General features: G+C 47.7%; 1 pseudogene; it reads right to left on the bottom strand.

Moving 5' to 3' along the window:
* Positions 1–6,046: 6,046 nt before the first annotated feature.
* On the bottom strand, positions 6,047–7,105 carry LOC147726012 (uncharacterized; annotated as a pseudogene).
* Positions 7,106–8,385: the final 1,280 nt, after the last annotated feature.

Raw genomic sequence — 8,385 nt, 5'->3', positions numbered from 1 at the left:
TCATTAGGTGAAAGAGCCAGGGGTCCTGGCACTGGGCGTGGGCCAGGCACTGACAGGTGCAGGCGGGTTTGCCTTTTGCGCTCCTTTGGCACACCAGTGGTGCAGCTGCATTGCGGCCTCCATTAAGTAGGTCCTGGGAGGAGGGAGGGGTGCTGGGGAGGCAGTTGGCAAGGCTAGGCAGTAAGCAGGAAAACGGGCTGCAGGTGGGATCGGCAATTGGAAAATCAAGGAAAAAGCTGTGAAAAAACAGGGGAAGAGCAGGGAAAAGTGTTCAGAAAAATGGGGGAAAGGGGGGAGAAAGCAGTAAAAATGAGGCAGAAAGCAGGAGGAAGCACTCAGAAAAACGAGGGTAAAGGAAGTAGAAAAGAGTAAAAACGAGGCAGAAAGCAGAAGGAAACATAGACAAATGGGGGAAGGAATGAGGAAGCAGCAAAACGAACCAGAAAACAGGAGGAATCTGTTGTAATCTTATATGTCATCTTTGGATTGTAGAGCTCTGTGCTTAGTGCATTCTACATTCCTTGATAGCTGACAGTTCTATTCCCTGGCAGTTGATTGCTGACCAGCCAGAGGGAGAGCCACGCTTTTCCACCCGGACGATCTTACTACAATAAACAAGATTACTTTTATTAAAGAAGGCTCTTGTCAACTTACTACAGAATCACTCAGAACAAGCATTAGAAATGCAATCAGGCTCGGATTTATTTGAGTTTGAGCTAATGGCATTGCAAATGCCAATGTATTGTTGCTATGTGTTATGGAGTGTGTTCATGTGGTGTGTACTGCCAGTGATCTCCTTGTGAGTGTGCGAATATTGCACCACTTGCCTGTGATGTCCTTCTTGTGAGTGTGAGAAACTTGCACCTCTGCTGCCCGTGGTCTCCTTGTGAGTGTTAGAAGCTTGCACTGCTGCTGCCTGTGATGTCGTTCTTGTGAGTGGGAGAAGATTGCACCTCAGCTGCCTGTGGTCTCATTGTGAGTGTAAGAAGCTTGCACTGCTGCTGCCTGTGATGTTGTTCTTGTGAGTGGGAGAAGATTGCACCTCAGCTTGCTGTGGTCTCCTTGTGAGTGTATGCACTGTCATCGCTAGCCTGTAGATATGCACTGTCATCGCTAGCCTGTAGATATGCTTTGGCTTCACTAGCCTGTAGATATGCACCATCATCGCTAGCCTGTAGATATGCACCGTCATCGCTAGCCTGTAGATATGCACTGTCATCGCTAACCTGTAGATATGCGCTGTCATTGCTATCCTGTAGATATGCGCTGTCGTCGCTAGCCTGTAGATATGCATTATCATCGCTAGCCTGTAGATATGCACTGTCATCGCTAGCCTGTAGATATGCTCTGTCATCGCTAGCCTGTAGATATGCTCTGTCATCGCTAGCCTGTAGATATGCACTGTCATCGCTAGCCTGTAGATATGCATTGGCTTCACTAGCCTGTAGATATGCACTGTCATCGCTAGCCTGTAGATATGCTCTGTCATCGCTAGCCTGTAGATATGCGCTGTCATTGCTATCCTGTAGATATGCGCTGTCGTCGCTAGCCTGTAGATATGCATTATCATCGCTAGCCTGTAGATATGCACTGTCATCGCTAGCCTGTAGATATGCACTGTCATCGATAGCCTGTAGATATGCTCTGTCATCGCTAGCCTGTAGATATGCACTGTCATCGCTAGCCTGTAGATATGCACTGTCATCGCTAGCCTGTAGATATGCGCTGTCATCGCTAGCCTGTAGATATGCTCTGTCATCGCTAGCCTGTAGATATGCATTGGCTTCACTAGCCTGTAGATATGCGCTGTCATTGCTATCCTGTAGATATGCGCTGTCATCGCTAGCCTGTAGATATGCATTATCATCGCTAGCCTGTAGATATGCACTGTCATCGCTAGCCTGTAGATATGCACTGTCATCGCTAGCCTGTAGATATGCACTGTCATCGCTAGCCTGTAGATATGCGCTGTCATCGCTAGCCTGTAGATATGCATTGGCTTCACAAGCCTGTAGATATGCACTGTCATCGCTAGCCTGTAGATATGCTCTGTCATCGCTAGCCTGTAGATATGCACTGTCATCGCAAGCCTGTAGATATGCATTGGCTTCACTAGCCTGTAGATATGCACTGTCATCGCTAGCCTGTAGATATGCATTGGCTTCACTAGCCTGTAGATATGCGCTGTCATTGCTATCCTGTAGATATGCACTGTAATCGCTAGCCTGTAGATATGCATTTTCATCGCTAGCCTGTAGATATGCACTGTCATCGCTAGCCTGTAGATATGCTCTGTCATCGCTAGCCTGTAGATATGCTCTGTCATCGCTAGCTTGTAGATATGCACTGTCATCGCTAGCCTGTAGATATGCATTGGCTTCACTAGCCTGTAGATATGCACTGTCATCGCTGTCATCGCTAGCCTGTAGATATGCATTGGCTTCACAAGCCTATAGATATGCACTGTCACCGCTAGCCTGTAGATATGCTCTGTCATCGCTAGCCTGTAGATATGCACTGTCATCGCTAGCCTGTAGATATGCTCTGTCATCACTAGCCTGTAGATATGCTCTGTCATCACTAGCCTGTAGATATGCACTGTCATCGCTAGCCTGTAGATATGCATTGGCTTCACTAGCCTGTAGATATGCACTGTCATCGCTAGCCTGTAGATATGCTCTGTCATCGCTAGCCTGTAGATATGCACTGTCATTGCTATCCTGTAGATATGCATTGGCTTCACTAGTGTCATCGCTAGCCTGTAGATATGCATTGGCTTCACTAGCCTGTAGATATGCATTGGCTTCACTAGCCTGTAGATATGCACCATCATCGCTAGCCTGTAGATATGCACTGTCATCGCTAGCCTGTAGATATGCACTGTCATTGCTATGGCTTCACTAGCCTGTAGATATGCATTGGCTTCACTAGCCTGTAGATATGCACTGTCATCGCTAGCCTGTAGATATGCTCTGTCATCGCTAGCCTGTAGATATGCACTGTCATCGCTAGCCTGTAGATATGCATTGGCTTCACTAGGAAAAAAAAGGGCAGCGCATTAGCCGGGCTTAACATGATTCTCCACTGCACCTGCACCTGCCTCTTTGAAGCAGACCCGTAAAGTAGAAATTGGAAGACGTAAGCTGACATGGAAAGCTATCCTCATCCTTAGCAGGGAGGTGCTGGTCATGTGACCCAGCGTTGGAATTGACAGGCTTGCAGGCATGGGCCCTTCTGAGCGAGCCATCTCCGGGGAGGCAACAGTCTTGCCTCACTAAAAGCATGCACCCTCTCCCATGTGACCCGAGCTGGCCCTGCACCTCCCAGAAGACCCCCGATCCCGCCACCCCGTCTCCCACCCACTGAGTTGCGTGCCCCTGAGGCTGGGCTTGGTGCTGCGCTGTAGGTGAGAGCGTTTTCAGGCGATATTTAACCACTGTGTCATTTATAGCAATGCAAATCTCCAGCCGTGTGTATTCATTGTAGAGCTCTGCGTCACCCGGCCTCTACATGTGCCATGTAAAATACAGGCATGTCAAAAACGGGTAAAATGTTGGGGGGTACCCACGCTGCATGCTACCGCTAGTTAGAATATGCATAACATTATCAGTAACGTGTGTCCGCTTTTATATAATATTTATTGGCCTCGTCGAGTAATGCAGAAAAATATTAAGCTGCAAAGTGCCAAAACACTTCCTCCTTTCAGCCTTAAGAAGCAGTTACGTTTAAGCACCATTTCCAGCAAGACTTTTGCATACGAGAAATGCTCGGTTTGTAATTTGAATCCGGCCGCATTCCACGCTCAGAGACGAAAAAAAAAGAACTACAGTGTGGACGAGCATGTATGAGTCATCTTCTGTGAGCCTCGCCTGCTGCCTCTCGTCATTTTACATTGAACGCGCTCACCGCTGTGAACGCGCTCGCATCATCTGGATTGCATTACACGGGCACTCTGACAGCTCCTAATTAAGATTAATCACTCTCCCGTGCTCGTTCGCGCACAGAAAATGCCAAATCGGGCACGCGTACATTGCATACAGCCTATCACGTCAACGCTACTAAATAGACAGCACAGCGAAGACGAATCAGTAGGCAGATGCCATAAAACTCTAAGGAATGTGCCAGCCTGGACCCCTTTCTGAATTCTTTTTTCGAATACTAAAGAGCTCGGAAGCTCCGCCCACTTCGTGGGGGAGGCCCGAGCCCTAAAAACGGGGGGAAAGGAAGGAGAGAGCAGCAGCACGGGAGAGCTGGCCCTTTTAAAAAGAAAGATTTGGACCTGGCAAAAGGTTTATGTGGCCAGGTCAAAATGGCAGTTTGCAACTGCACAGACATGTTTAAAAGGGCTACTTAAGTGGCTGTCACAATGCGTGTTGCAGGCCCTCTAGTAGCATTTAATTTACCGGCCCTGGGTACATGTAGTACCACTTTACTAGGGTCTTTTAACACCTTGGCTGCTAGGCGTTTTCCCCTCCTATGCTGACTTTTTGTCATTATCATCGTTTTATGACGAGCTCAGCTCGTCATCAGCACAGCTCAACTGTGCATCATGACGAGCTGAGCTCGTCATCAGCATCGAAAGGGTTAAGTAAATTAAATGTTCCACATGGATGTAAGCCTATTTCACCATGCATAAAGGAGAGAGCAGAAGGAGTTTAGCCCTGGTTAGCGGTGGTGAAGTGTGCAGAGTCCTAATCCCAATAAAAGTGAATTCAGCAAAAATAGGAGTAAGGCAAAAAATCTGGGTGAAGATCACCCTGAGGGGACAGGTCTAAGAATTAGGGGCTTAGATGTAGGTAACCAAATACCGGTCGGTAACGGCCGAGAATACTGAATTTCGGCCGTTACCGACCGGTATTTGGATATTGAGATGTAGGGGTCAAAAAAACTTCAGATTCGGTAAATTGACTGAATCAGTAAATTTACCGAATCGGTAAATTTACTGAATCGGTAAATTTACCGAATCTGTAAATTTACTGATTCAGTAAATATGAAATGGAAAAAATGACTTTTGAGATGTAGGTAACCTCTAAAATACAGAATTTGCCTGAAATTTGGTATTTAAGAATCTGTATTGGGAAGTTCCTAGAGGCCATGATGCAGAGAATGCATCATTATATCAGCTTCCCTGAAATGCACGCAGAACTGCTCAGGACCAAGACAGACTTCTATCAAATAGCACATTTCCCCAACATCATCGGCTGTATTGATGGCACCCACATCCCAATTTGCCCACCTGCTGCCACAGAGTACATTTACAGAAACAGGAAGTCAACCCACACAAATTACAGGTAATCTGTGATGCAAACTACATTATCACGGACATAGTGGCCAAGTTCCCAGGAAGTACCCACAACTCCTACATCTTTCATAACAGTGGGATCTACACACGTCTGACAGCGGGGGAATTTGGCGAAGGATACCTGCTAGGTAAAACACTGTGACACAAACTGATAGATATTGCAGATGTATGTGTATGTGTGCATGTGAGTAATGTCTTTTTCATTTTCAAATAGGGGATAGTGCATATGCTGTCGGCTCCTTCATCCTGACACCCTACCTCAACCCTTCAACCCCCAGCCAGAGGCGATACAACAAGGCACACAAATCAACCAGGAACATAGTGGAGCGCACCTTTGGCCTGTTAAAAAGCAGGTTCCGCTGCCTCCACAAAAGTGGAGGGGCACGCCAGTATACACCAATAACCTGCTGTAAAATGATTGCAACTTGTGCAATGTTGCACAACCTTGCCACTAAGAAGGGCAAGGAGGTGGAATTGAGCGACTATGAGGACCATGATGATGAACATGCACTGCCTGAACCCAACACAGCAGGAGTTGCTACACCAACAGATGGCAGACACAGATGGGCAGAGATCACACGCAACTACTTTTAAGTAAGTAAAGAGACACAGACAGGTGGAGTATGCACCCAACGTAGTTTAATATTTGGCACTACTCAGGTATTCAAAAGCACAAATGTGCAACACAAATGTCATCCATGTAATCATGGTAATCCTGGGTCACTTACCCATTAACTGAAAAAGTCATTTCCGCCCACGCCTACCAGTGCCATATGTAAGTGGCTGGCTTTCTTCACTGTGCGTTTGGGCTGTTGGCGCACCATGGCACCTGCTGCTCCTCCGTGTCTCCACAACAAGGAGGCTTGTCATGCTGCTCCTACTGGTGCTTTCCTCACTTTCTGGGACATCCAGGACAGCAGTTTGTGCTGTCTGTGCATTCATCACCTCTACAGCACTGGTCAAACTAGCAATGCCCCTAGACACCTAATTGTTGTTGTGGGTGAGTCCCTCTTGCATATTAATGCATCGTCTGCATAGCAGGGAAGTGGCTGTGGCCAGGCGGTTTGTTGCTTTACTTTGCTGCTGCGCACGCTGCCTCTCCTTGCGCCTTGCTAACATGTCCTGGTCCAGTTTGCTGCACAGAAGCTGCACTGATTGTGTCATGTCCCACATCCCTGCAGCCATCTCCTTGTTGACATCAACCAGTTCTCCAATGCCCTTCCCTATGTCTTCCACATTTGTGTTCAGGTTCCTCATCTGGCGTTGCACAGACAGGATGGCCTTCCCCTGCATCCTTTGGATTTTCACCATACTACCCTCAAGCCAACGGAAGACACTGGGACCCTCCACATGAGCTGCTACAATGCTTTCTCTGTGCCTGCGGCGTCTGCTACCTGTACGGACAACCTCTGCACTGGACTGCTGTGTGGCAGGGCTACCTTCCCCAGGCAAGGTTGGTGTGGCATCCCCCTCCATGTCACCCGCTGATGACTCCGTTTGGACAAGTGGGCCAACTACATGCCTCCTGCTCTTTTGTGATGCAGGAGTTGTCAGAGGCAGTGATGCAGGCAGTTGAGGTGAGGACAGTAGCAGAGGGGAACCTGAACGTTCTGGGGATGTCTGCAGATGTGGAGACATTTCTGGGTCTTGGGATGGTGGCTGTGTAGTTGGTGCACCTGTGTCCTCTGTGATATTCTCTGCACTTGGCCCTGGCTCCTGGCTGTCATCCCTCTCTGGTGCCGTGCCTTCCGTCTCCCTGGTACGCCTGCGAGATGTTTCGCCTGTGGACAGATAAGCGTACATTAGCTTGGTGCAACTGCCTCACAACCACTACAATTAAATAATTTTCACTTGTAGAATGTGCATGCTGCCTGCGCCTCACTATGTCTGAAATGATTTGCCTAACTTGTTGCTTACTGTGCTGTATGACATGGTCCTTCATTTACTGACTACATGTCCCATAATGCATTGCTCCTGTATAGTGCTACCTCTTCTGGACAGTGGTTAACTTTGCCACATAGGGTAAAGGGAAGGCTGATGAGGTGGGGGTGGTTGCTGTGCATGCGTCTTACCTTTTCTGGTGGCAGCTCTGGCTGAGCTGTCTGCATCTCCCAGTCCACAGATGCTCTCTGGTTCAATGGTGGACCCCACCAGCTCCTCCAGGTCTGTCAGGGGGGTGCACGGTTCTTCCCTCCTCCAGTTTTGTTTGTCCGTTTGTGGAGCTCATCTATTTTTTTCTTTGTCAGGCTCCTGAGGTCATACCACCTCTTTTTCAGGTCGTCTATGTCCCTTGGAGTCACTCCGACAGCATTCACCTTTGCTTGAATGTCCAGCCAAATCTTCCTTTTTGCAGATTCAGCCACAGTCAGGGACAGCTTGCCAAACAATTTCTGGTGTTCCTTCACCACCTCCTCCACAAGGACCTGCAGCTCCATGTTGCTAAATTAAATTTTCCTCTTCCTCTCTGGCTGTTCCTTTTCACTGCTGCTTGCCATTTTCACAGTTTAAAAGTGCAAAACTTTTTCTGTGGCTCAGGGACTCAGCTCAGCTCCAACTGCCTCTCCAGAAGCTTCTAATTACTTGCAGCTGCCTGTGTAGCCACTTCCTGGTAGGGAGGGAAAGGGTGGTAGCACCTGATTGGCTGCCTGATTCAGTTTAACTTTTATTTGCTTTCTGATTTGGTATTTACCGAATCGGTATTTGCCGAATCGGTATTTCCCATTCATTCCTATGGGCCAAAAGGCCCATAGGAATGAATGAGAAATACCGATTCGGTAAATACCGATTTGGTAAATACCGAATGGCAGATTCCGATTTTTACCGATTCGGTAAAAAATACCGATTTTTTATCTACATTGCATTTACCGATTCTAAAACACGGAATCGGTAAAATTCGGTATTTTAGAGTCGGTAAAATCCATTTACCTACATCTAGCCCTAGGTTATTTCACAAAAGTTCAGGACTGGAATTATTGTCCATAATGAGCTGGAGAGAGGTAAGGAAGCGCGAGTAAGACCCCTGTCGAAGAAACCCGGCGCAGACCCTGCGGTCTTGAAGAACTATAGACCAATCTCCCAGCTGC

Source organism: Lissotriton vulgaris, chromosome 3_1, assembly GCF_964263255.1.
Source record: "Lissotriton vulgaris chromosome 3_1, aLisVul1.2, whole genome shotgun sequence".
Taxonomy (NCBI): domain Eukaryota; kingdom Metazoa; phylum Chordata; class Amphibia; order Caudata; family Salamandridae; genus Lissotriton; species Lissotriton vulgaris.
This window is presented reverse-complemented; position numbering and strand designations above follow the sequence as displayed.